The sequence below is a fragment of the Megalobrama amblycephala genome, linkage group LG16, assembly GCF_018812025.1.
Source record: "Megalobrama amblycephala isolate DHTTF-2021 linkage group LG16, ASM1881202v1, whole genome shotgun sequence".
Classification (NCBI taxonomy): domain Eukaryota; kingdom Metazoa; phylum Chordata; class Actinopteri; order Cypriniformes; family Xenocyprididae; genus Megalobrama; species Megalobrama amblycephala.
In genome coordinates, this window is record NC_063059.1 from 11665816 (window position 1) to 11678593 (window position 12778).

The following is a 12778-nucleotide window of genomic DNA, read 5'->3' on the forward strand; positions in this document are numbered from 1 at the left end:
TCTTTATTTATCCTAACTTCATTAAGCAATGTCTTTGCTGTTGGCCTTCTTTAATCCAATTCAACCATAGATAAACATCACATTTTTTTTTCTTTGAAGTGAACTTTCTTCCCCTGTATCCTATTCTTCTGTGATCCAGAATGGCAGCACAGCTGAAAGGTTTGTTTGAGCTGCGCCCTCTACTGTACAGGTGTGAATTTGCATTTCGAGGTGACCATGTGTGACGTTCTATTCTGAGCTGTTCACGTCCTCCGACTGGGAATTAAGCATTTCTATGGTGACACTACCTAAATTAATCTGCAGGTCAGGTGGTACAGCGGTCACATAAGTACAAGTAGGAGCTCTCAAAACAGTTGCATCTTACACAGAGCAAAATCCCTAGAGTTAAATCAACTCTGTGCAGAGTACATATGGTCCCTCTCTTTTCTTCAGTGATTCTGCTTGTTAACAGCAGGTGTTCATCACTAATGCTCAATCATCACTTAATTAATCGCTTAATTATCTCATTAACAATAACTCTGTTTCAGTGTTACTTTAACACTATTTAGAGAGGGACCATATGTACTCTGAGCAGAGTTGATTTAGCTCTGGGGATTTTGCTGTGTACAAGCTGTAATTACGAGCTCTACAAGGACGTGAAAACTTTTTTGAAACCTTGAAATTAGGGTAATGCACTTTCCTTCATTTCACTTTTGGTGTGAAAGAGCCTTTATATTTGCCAAAACTAGAACTTTAATTATTTCTATTAACCCTTAAATGCATACCTCGGGTCTTTAGTGACCCGGGACGTCATTCACTACCCTCCTCCTCATTCATTTTTTAAAGTTAGACATCAACCTTCTTGGTATTCCTCAATCAATTTATTATAAACAATATAAAAAGAAAAAAATCATAAAAATATAAAAGAATGCCTATTTTTGCGTTCATTTTGTGTAAAAATTGTATAGGGTCGCAAACGACCCGAGGTGTGAATGAGTGTACGCATATTTTTTCTGCACAACAATAATTGAATCTTAGATGACGGAATAAGTGCAATTCACCTTTATTCCACAAGGTGGCAATGTCTGATAAACAATGCTGAAGTGACGACTCATTCAGACAGAAAACGAAATAATAAGAAACATGAAATGGTTCAGTGATTTATTGCAGAGCAGTACTGAACGCAATCAAATATGACTGTAACTGTCACTGGATGGATCTGGTGAAGCTGTTAGTGATCGAAATATTGATTTTGAAGATGTTGAAAATTATATAGCTCTGAGAATACGTTTGAGATCGCGAATTGGCTCATATTCGTGACCTCAAACATAAAAATAGCCTATTATTTGCTGAATTTACTGGGAAATGAGCTCTGACGAGGACAGTGGTGATGGCATAAAACATCTGCACAAACGGAGCCCTTTCAAGCTCCAAAAGGTAACAAAATATGCTTTATTTTATTCTTCTGTAATTGTTACTCTAATATCAGAGGAGTTTTATATTATCGCGACAGGTAGAGATCCTTCCGTGTTAGAAATAGTTTTGGATCGATAAAGACCCAAATATGTAAGAATGATTGGCGAAACAGTCATGCATTTAAGGGTTAAAAAAAACAACAAAAAAAACAAGCAAGCCCAGCCCAGCTTTGAAAAAAGTAACGCAAAAGTAATGTAACAGATTACTTTCCATAAAAAACAGGCACATTCCATGTTTAATTCATCGTACATCATAAACAGCAGATTAAGAACACCCACTAAACAGATCCCAACACATTTCCGTTACTTCAGTCCAACATATAGATTTAAAACCTTTTTGTTTGTATATTTTGTAGAGCTTTGTTTATCTCAAAGTTTCTCAACTGGTTTTCTTTCAGTTGGAGATCAAGTGGTTACTCAACGGTACCAACAATTATTATACAAAAGTCACAGAAATGTCCATAAAATAATGCAATTAATTAGTTAGAGAGTAACACAATATTTGTAGGCCTATTGCATTACTTTTAAAAGTAACTTTCCCCAAGCTCGTGGCATTGAGGCAACAGGCTATTGCACATGGGGGAACTGATCGGAAGAAAACACAGACAAAAGCAGACAGTCACTTCAGCTCAACACTTCTCAAGTGTTGCAAATAGTGCAGTGATGTAGAAATTGTATAGTCACAGGCACATTTTACAGTGATAAATGGAGCATGAGACTACAGTACTTCTGCTGGGTATAAAGCTTCATGTTTACAGTTAAACCAAGACATTTGTCAGGGCTTGACTGTATGGTGGTATACTTTATCTTCCACGATCACATCAGTGAGTATTTACAGCAGACACACATACAAATACACTCGCCTGGAGTTTCTGAAGAACAGAAAGATCATGTTGTTCTCTGCTCTTCAACCAAACTCTGTCATGCCTGTTTTTTTCTTTTCTTATTCCATCGCAAGCTATTGCTGCCTCTTCCTCTGACTCAATTTAAAATGTGTCCGTTCTTGTTTTTAATTCTAAAGGAAGATGTTGATTACACATTTAATTCCACACATTTAATCAACTGTTCCGGTATCTCAAAAACCAGGAGCAATATTCTTATAATAGATATTTCTGAGCACCAAACCCCATAGTAACTCTGAAAAAGAGATTGTTCTGCCCGAAATAAAATAATAACAATAATAAAACTTTTATTTACTCAATCTCATGTCATTACAAACCTGTATGACTTTCATTCTTCTGTGAAACACAAAGGAAAAAAATAGATATCAATGTAGGGTAGAGTGGGGGAAAACGCCTCCCCTACTGTTTTTTCCCCAAAATAACCACTAGAGAAAGTCAAAATACATCTTTGTTGTTGCTATGGGCTACATTGACACTACATTGACTACCTAAATTAATTTGCAGGTCAGTTGGTACAGCGGTCACATAAGTACAAGTAAAAGCTCTCAAAACAGTCCCATCTTACAAAGCAAAATCCCTAGAGTCAGTTGTAGTTTTTGTGTTTCTCTTTTCTTCAGTGATTCTGCTTGTTAACAGCAGGTGTTCATCACTAATGCTCAATCATCACTTAATTAATCGCTTAATTATCTCATTAGCGTTAACTCTGTTTCAGTGTTATTTTAACACTATTTAGAGAGGGACCATATGTACTCTACGCAGAGTTGATTTAACTCTGGGGATTTTGCTGTGTACAAGCTGTAATTACGAGCTCTACGAGGACGTGAAAACTTTTTTGAAACCTTGAAATTACGGTAATGCACTTTCCTTCATTTCACTTTTGGTGTGAAAGGGCCTTTATATTTGCCAAAACTAGAACTTTAATTATTTTTATTCAAAAAGGAAGACACGAGTGTTGTAGAAGTATCTAAAATGAAGCTTACACTGGTGATGTACCTGAAATAAAATGGATTTCACTGTAAATTATCTAATTTTTAGCAGTAAGAAAAAGGTGTTTTAAAGCTTGTTGTTGTGTAGAACATCAGTTATATATGATATGAGTATAGTAAGGCCTGTAGATAGGGAGTACGTGTTATTTTAAGGAAAATATAATTATATTTTCAGAATGACAACATAGTCTGTGGGGTAAAATGCCCCGTTCATTCACAATTACTGTAGTTACTCTGTTCTGAACATCAAATCCTTTGTTTTTTAACAGTCAGAGATCGTCCAGGCTCCATCACCACCCAATCACAGAGATCACTGTCACCAGAGTAATAATCACCCGCACCTGATCGTCATCTCCTCATCACACAGCAGCATATATATATATATATATATATATATATATATATATATATATATATATACCTTATAAGCACACACTTCACCCTGGCACTTTGTACACGAGTAAGGACTCACTCACCTGCTCCACTTACCTCCATGTGTTATTGCTCCATGGGCTTTCCTGATCGTCTGTGTCTCCAGCGTCTTCATTCTCCGGACTCCTTCCATGCTCCACTCTCGCCACTGAAGCCTGTGCTCAGATGCTCTCGTCCACAGCCTCCTCAATCACCTGCAGTAACAAGAACTGTCAGTATTTCCATCTATTATTGCATTACTGTTTGAACTGCTTTACTCACCTGCTTGTTTACATTACCTGTGTCATCCAATAAACTCTCATATTCATTTCTACATCGTTGTGAGTCTTTTATTCAACCTAGGTGGTTGAATAAAAATATATTTGGACTTTATATTTAAAATTGACTTCAAGTTAGCATCAGGTAGCTAGCCAGTTAACATCAGCTAACATCATTTTTCAAATAAGATATAATTTTGTAAATCATAATTATTAAATTATTTTTAATTTTAAGCTAAAACTGCACGTTTTGCCCCTCAATTTCAAAACACAGTTCTCTTTTATCCACAAGAGGTCACTGTGTGCCATGATGAAACTTAATCTTTCTCACGGGGAACCTTGAGTTACAAATGAGCTACTGATCTAAAATGCTGTGCTTCAAAAAGGACTAAAAAAACTATGAAATAATTCACTTTACACAATACAATAACGTTTATATAAACGTTTCTATTCTTAGAAATACCCCAGTTAACACTGAAAACATGTCTACAAAAGCAACCAAAACAGACTCCTGAAAACTGACATAAATGTATTCCACAAAAAAATAATGCAATATTATGTATATGAATTATGCAACATTTAGTTCCTACGGAAGAGGATTAGGGCCAAGCAATAATAAAAAAATAAAACCATCTCGAGATTAAAGTTGTTAAATTTTGAGAAAAAACTCGATAATTTCGAGAAAAAAGTCGAGATAAAATGTTGAGAATAAAGTCATTAAATTATGAGAAAAAACTTGTTAAATTACGAGAACAATTTCGTTAAATTATGAGAAAAATGTCGTTAAATTTCGAGAAAAAAGTCGAGATAAAATGTTGAGAATAAAGTCATTAAATTATGAGAAAAGTCAAGATAAAATGTTGAGAATAAAGTCATTAAATTATGAGAAAAAAAAGTCATTAAATTATGAAAAAAATGACGTTAAATTTCGAGAAAAAAGTCGAGATAAAATGTTGAGAATAAAGTCATTAAATTATGAGAAAAAAGTCGTTAAATTACGAGAACAAATTTGTTAAATTATGAGAAAAATGTTGTTAAATTTCGAGATAAAATGTTGAGAATAAACTCATTAAATTATGAGAAAAGTCGAGATAAAATGTTGAGAATAAAGTCATTAAATTATGAGAAAAAAGTCGTTAAATTATGAAAAAAATGTCGTTAAATTATGAAAAAAATGTCGTTAAATTTCGAGAAAAAGGTCGAGATAAAATGTTGAGAAAAAAGTCATTAAATTATGAGAAAAAAGTCGTTAAATTACGAGAACAATTTCGTTAAATTATGAGAAAAATGTCGTTAAATTTCGAGAAAAAAGTCGAGATAAAATGTTGAGAATAAAGTCATTAAATTATGAGAAAAAAGTCGTTAAATTACGAGAACAAATGAAAAAAATTAAATTATGAGAAAAATGTTGTTAAATTTTGAGAAAAAAGTCGTTAAATTTAGAGAAAAAAGTCGAGATAAAATTAAATTATGTTGAGAATAAAGTCATTAAATTATGAGAAAAAAGTCATTAAATTATGAGAAAAAAGTTAAATTATGAAAAAATGTTAAATTACGAGAACAAATTCGTTAAATTATGAGAAAAATGTTGTTAAATTTCGAGAAAAAAAGTCGAGATAAAATGTTGAGAATAAAGTCATTAAATTATGAGAAAAGTCGAGATAAAATGTTGAGAATAAACTCGTTAAATTACGAGAAAAAAGTCGTTAAATTATGAAAAAAATGTCGTTAAATTTCGAGAAAAAAGTCGAGATAAAATGTTGAGAATAAAGTCATTAAATTATGAGAAAAAAGTCGTTAAATTATGAAAAAAATGTCGTTAAATTACGAGAACAAATTCGTTAAATTATGAGAAAAATGTTGTTAAATTTCGAGAAAAAAAGTCGAGATAAAATGTTGAGAATAAAGTCATTAAATTATGAGAAAAGTCGAGATAAAATGTTGAGAATAAAGTCATTAAATTATGAGAAAAGTCGAGATAAAATGTTGAGAATAAACTCGTTAAATTACGAGAAAAAAGTCATTAAATTATGAAAAAAATGTCGTTAAATTTCGAGAAAAAAGTCGAGATAAAATGTTGAGAAAAAAGTCGTTAAATTATGAGAAAAAAGTTGTTAAATTTCTAGAAAAAAGTCGAGATAAAATGTTGAGAATAAACTCGTTAAATTATGAGAAAAAAGTCGTTAAATTATGAAAAAAATGTCGTTAAATTTCAAGAAAAAGGTCGAGATAAAATGTTGAGAATAAAGTCGTTAAATTACGAGAACAAATTCGTTAAATTACGAATTTGTTCTCATAATTTAACGACTTTTTTTCTCATAATTTAATGACTTTATTCTCAACATTTTATCTCGACTTTTTTCTCGAAATTTAACAAGTTTTTTTTCTCGAAATTTAACAACTTTAATCTTCGAGATTATTTTTTTATTATTGCTTGGCCCTAATCCTCTTTCGTAAGTTCCGGTAAACCAGCGCGGATTTTTGAAATGTTTTGCTGTTTGTATTATACCATTGTCTGTGTTTGCTACATATAAAAAAAGCAAATTTATTATTGGAGGACTAAAACAAACTTCTAACACGGAGAGTTCCAGCCCTTGATTCTGATTGGTTGAGCCGCGTTCGAAGCCGTTGTAAAATTCCCGAAAACATACAGCTGACCACATTACATAAGTATTGCCGCAGACATGATAAATTCATAAGGCCTCTTTACACAGCAGACTTAAGGCTGCTCTTTGCCTGCTCAAAAGACATAATGCTGCATAAAAGCCAGACCAAACTATGCCTGCTCTGACCCACCTCAGACCCTAGTGTCAAAGTACACCGCTGAAATTGCTGTGTGAGGCATTTATGCCACCTCTGAGCCAGACCCGGCGCCAGACACAAATTCACGGACGGGCATTTCATTTTTTTCAGGGGGGCACAAATGAGATCAACTTCATTGCATAAAAAAACATTAATTATTAATTAAATGGACAAAAATGAGTAAGAACTGACGTACCACTCCATTGACGCAATACAACAGAGTCATAAAGATTCAAGCCTACTGAAGCAGTGAAAGAAAATTTTACTTGCCCGACCGGACAAGTAGACTAGCTTGATTAAAACGCTAATAACAATTTTACCAAAGCGCGATAATGATTCTGCATCATTTAGTCTAAATGGCGATCGATAGTGCATGTATAATGTAATGACGCTAACAAGGTTGCTTGCACTGCTTCTCTCGAGGAGAAATCGAAACAAATTAGCGCAGCAAACACAAAGTGAGTTAAACTCAGTTAACATACTGCGGTAAAAATAAAAAGTTTTTATAACATGATCATTAAGCAACATCACACAACCAAGAATGCTGAAAGCTGAATACCATCACGATTGAAAATGTGACACTCATTTTATAAGACAGTTCACCAAACAAGTAATTAATATTAAGTCACTTACATTTTAGATGCAATATTGACTGTTTTTGTTGTTTCAGCAGCGAAAATAGTTCAAAGCTCACAGCAGAACCATAACGCGTCAGTCTCACAGCAGCACTCAACCGTGTTTTCATTACTGAATGATTCGGCGTTTTGAACGAATCGGTTGAGTCAAAGATTCAATGACCCATTCATAAACAACTGCCTCATTCTTGATGAATCAGCGGTTTGAATAAATGACACAATGACTCGCTCAATAAGACCGCTTATCACCTGCCGCCACCTACTGGCGGTTTAGTTTGTTTAAAAGTGTCATTCTTTCTTTCCTATATTTCTTATTTGTATATTCAAAAAAATATTTGTAAATTATTTAATGTAAATTATTCAATTTGATTAGTAACAGCCCTATAGTGTCTTATTCTGTATTTAATTTATTGATATTTATTATTTAAAATGAAAGATGCATATATTTAAAAAGATGCCCTTTATAAAGGTAAAAATATCACAAATATACATATTTAACTGTCAAAGCTGATTGAACTCTGATGAGAATATTGCTTTATAATCAATTATATACAACACAATTGTCACAATGTCAAGCCCTGACGCATTTTATTTATGTATTCATTGTTACAGTCTATATCTTTATTACATTTTGTTTTTTAAAAGGCAGGGACTTTATAAAATAGTCAAATATAAGCAACTCACCACTCCAACAAGTTTTAAACAAATAATAATAAAAAATAATATAAAACTAGGTCTACTCAAAGTGCTATTTTCTATCACATATAACCATATCATGTTTTATTTCATTTTTCACAATGTCTAGACAAGGACCTGCTTAAAATAAAATAGGCTTAGCCTACCCATTCATATTAGTAGAGCGGTAGGCGACGTTGTGCAACAGAGTGGAATCTTCTTAAAACAATGTCCTTCCACTCCCCCCTGAACTTTTTGGTTAGGTCCTTTTCAAATGCCAACTTAATTAAATTGGCCTTGCGTCGATGAAGCATGCTAAGGCGATGCTCTGTAAGCACGTTCTTTAATGTGGAAAAAGAGTTCTCACAGAGTGCTGTGCTTGCACCAAAGGTCAAAGCATGTTTGAGTGCAGTGATCACACTTGGCATTGCTTCGAGAGGTTTCTGAAAGTGTTGTAGAACTTTTTTCATTGTCCATTTACCCCCGTCGGCTGGAAATGAATCCTTCATTTGCACGCTTAGGAATTGGTGAGCCACTGTTTATTCAGATTCCACAATGGGTGTATTAGTAAGGTCCAGTAAAGATTTCACTTTGGACACATCCAAGAAAGTAGAATCCTCTGGGTCCAGAGATCTGAGTGCATCCATCAGAACACAATTGCGTTCCCCAAAGCGTTCCTTCATTTCCCCACAAACTGCATCAATACAACTGAAATACAACCTGCGTAGCTCTATGTCATTGCTGAGATCTTCATATATAATTCTTTCCTCAACTGCATACATAGCGAAGGATGTGTTTAGTGTGCGTCGTCTCTTATTTGGCACAGGCTCTATTGTTGCATCCTTGCAACGCTTCAAGAGTGTCACAAATTCTGTCTCAGAACGGAGATTTTCAATACACGTACATGCTGAATTTACAAGTTGCACACCTGTTAACAGATCCATGTCTTCTGCCTGTAGCATCAGGTTAGGGGGGTCAAGATACGATAAGATTTTGTGCACCATCTCTGCAATGAACCTAAAGCTGGGTTCAGACATGGCCCGTAGTAAACCTGATGCTTCAACTCGCACATCTGCTCCATAGGATGGGCTGCTGTTGATTTCTCGGAGCAGTGTGGTTAAGTCATCAAATGATCTCAGAATAACGGAGACCGTGCCAAAATGACCAGTCCAGCGTTGGTCTAGGAGGCGCTTCAATGTCTCTCCCTTGTAGAGAATGGCAACGGTAGGCTTTCTGCAGAATTTGTAGAGCATGTTACACATAGTGAAAAAGTCCACCAAGGCCTGCTCTGCTGCCAACGCATGGGTAACCACCAAATGTAATTGGTGGTTGAAACAGTGGACATAGGGTATATCTCGGTGCAATTTTTGTTGGAGACGTTTTTGCACCCCTCCATGTTTACCTGACATCAGGGAGGCACCGTCATACACCTGACTGATGATTTTCCCAGAATTCAGTCCTGCTTTTGTTAATTCTTCAATGATCGTGTCAGTCAGTGTTTCTGCGTCTCCCTGGTCAGCGGTGGCAATTGTCAGAAGACGTTCAGTTGGCTCATTCAGTTCATTCACAAAACGCACAACTATCGAAATATTCTCTCTTCCTGTCGGGTCTCGAGTTCCATCTACTTTTATCGTATAAAATGACTCGCCAACCTCTTTCACTATGTGCTCCGTGACCAAAGTACTCATAATCTCTATCAAACTGTTTTGAATGTCATGGCTAGTATACCTAGCATTGTGTGGGATAGTCTGCGCTATCTTGGCCAACACAGCATCTTTCCTCAAAGTATATTCAAATAAGGATAAAAATAATCCGCATCCTTCTTCAGCCATACAATCAAAAGCATCATGGTCACCTCTAAAAGGTAGCTGGTTCACTGCAAGGAACTCGACAACATCGATTACGGATGATAAGTAGTATCTGTTGCGTTCTAAATGTTCTGCATTGATTAAAGTTGTGATTTCTTTACCGGTCTGAATCCGTCTCTCCTTGTCCCTCCACATAGCTTCACAAGTCTGATGTTCCCTTGACGCTGAATGTTTATTAAGTCCTTTCCCAGTTTCCACTGCATGCTTCCAGTCGCAAAATCCAATAATCGTAAATGTTGTGTCTGTGGCAGAGGATGGCGCTCGAAACGTTCTGCATGGGTAGCAGAATGCAGCATCTGCATGAATAGAGTATTCCAGCCAGTCTCTGCTTCTATACCAGGCGCTGTTAAATGATCTTTTTTCCCCTGAGAAAACACGTGCAGGAAAGTTTTTTAAGATTACTTGATTGGGTTTCTCAACTCCGAGATCCCCTGGTGCTGCCACCTGTGACGACCCTTGCTTGAGGCCTTGGCAACTGGAACCGCTTGCCTCTGCATTGTCGGGAGTTGAATCAACGTCTCGCGAACTGCGACACCCAGGGCTTTCACCTAACGTTACATCGCTGCTGCTCTCTCCTGCCAACTTAGGTTGTTTTTTATTAAAGAAACGCCGTATATCCATATCACTGCCACGCGAGACCGCTCATCATTTTTTAAATTACAACTAACGCGGTAGCGCTATGCTTAGCAAACAACCAAATATTTCCGCGCGCACTATCGACAAGCCAATCAAATACGTTTATTTATTTTTTTTTTTTAAATCAGACCAAACACATTTTATACAGATTTTTATTCATGAGTTATGTAGCCTATATACAAAACGATAACTTTTGATAACAGCAGCCTATTGATAAAAAAAAATAAATAAATATAAATTAATTGTGCAAACAAGCAAGGAAGGACTGGTGGTTGGTTTGACGTGGAGCTGGTGAACAGGTGAAGGGAGACAGCAGGCTCGTCCAGGGCGGGCACTAGTGACTCTCAGGGCGGGCCAGGCCCCCCAATGCCCGCCCATGGCGCCGGGACTGCTCTGAGCAGCATTAAAAAGTCTGTGTAAAGACACCTAAATGCCACTAAATGCACCAAATTTGCAGTGTAAATTTGGCAATAGACGCCCTATTGGCCGCTGGATCGCACGTCAACAGCGCCACCATATTGTGCGGGGCAACTTGCTGTAACTCTCATAGGCAGATGCCTACCTTTTTTGAGGTTTTACAAACCAGTACACAATCCAAACCACATATCAGGGAATTACCTTTCACATGTAAGTCTGGTTGCATTTGGTCATTATAACATTATTTTGACAGCTAGTTGACTATTAAAAGCTAACGACAACGCTAGTTAGCTATGAAAACTGAGACTTATAAGAAATAATATAAAGTTTACATGATTCTTATGAAGTCTGAGATTATATTATAGTTATATATATATATATATATATATATATATATATATATATATATATATATATCATTAACTGATCAAAATCGCAAGTCAGTCTTCCGCAATGAAGCCAGAGGACTTTGACAGGACAGACTGTCAGAAGAAGAAGGAAACATCTCAGAGAAGGTGATTTGATTGATAATCGTGGCTCATTTATATTTTTACAGTTTATCCAGAGGAACCAGGACAACACAAACCTCAAGGAAGGCTGAAGAAAGCCTGTCAGTGGACTGTTCTGTGCTTCATCTGCATATTATTATTATACGACTATTATATTATTGTACTCACTATTTTATTTGCCATTTTTATTTTATTGACTATACTATTTTACCATTTATGATAGGCCTATACTATCTGCTATTTTATTCAGTTATTGTATTATTATATATTATTTTACTGTTTTATACTCAATTGTATTTTTAGGTTATTTATAATAATAATATGGGCTGATAATATGCAGATTAAATCACATAATTCACATTGTACTGTAATTGTATAAAAAACCTTCTACCGCTGTAACTCAAATGTTTTACTGGATCTATTAAGGATTGTTATTATAATAATTAGTACAAGCTGTGCTATTAATGTTGTCCACTAGAGCGAGCCACAGGATGAGGAAACTTTTAAGCCCAATCCTTTTATATCTTGTTAAAATCTATTTGAATCGAAATAAATTCATTTAGTACATTAACTATGCTGTACTGACATTAAATCTGTGAAATGCTTAGGCCTATAGATAATGTTTAACTTTCTTTAGACCCCAATAAAGTTGCCAGACAGTTAAATATAATGCTGTTCATTCAAAATGTTGTGTCTTTTTTACTATAATATAACATTTCTGTAAAGCTTGTTGTGTTATGAATAATAAAACATACATTTGTGTGTTAAACTGCAAGCATAAGGTTAGGAGGCATCACCTGTAGAAATAAATTATAAACATGAAAAGGACCTTAAGATAAATGCTTCAGATTAATACGGTTTTGAGATGCAAATTATCTTCATATTGATTTGAAACTGTCCTGTGATGTGATTCAAGAGGAAAATATAAAGGCTTTTCTGTTGTTGAAGACAGAAAAAGCCATTTCCACAATTAAAATCGATGTCCACATTCTATGTACATTAAATTATATTACATTAGGAACGTCTCCTCAATTATTACCCTTGAAAAATAACCAAATCTACGTTTGAGAAGCGAGATTCAGGAGACAAAACCTTCCTCGTACTCCACGCAGATCATAAACCGTTGAAATCGGTTGAGAAATGTAAACTTTATTGCGCTTCTAGTCCAGAAAAGCCGCAGCTCCCCGTTCACTTGCATTTGTTTA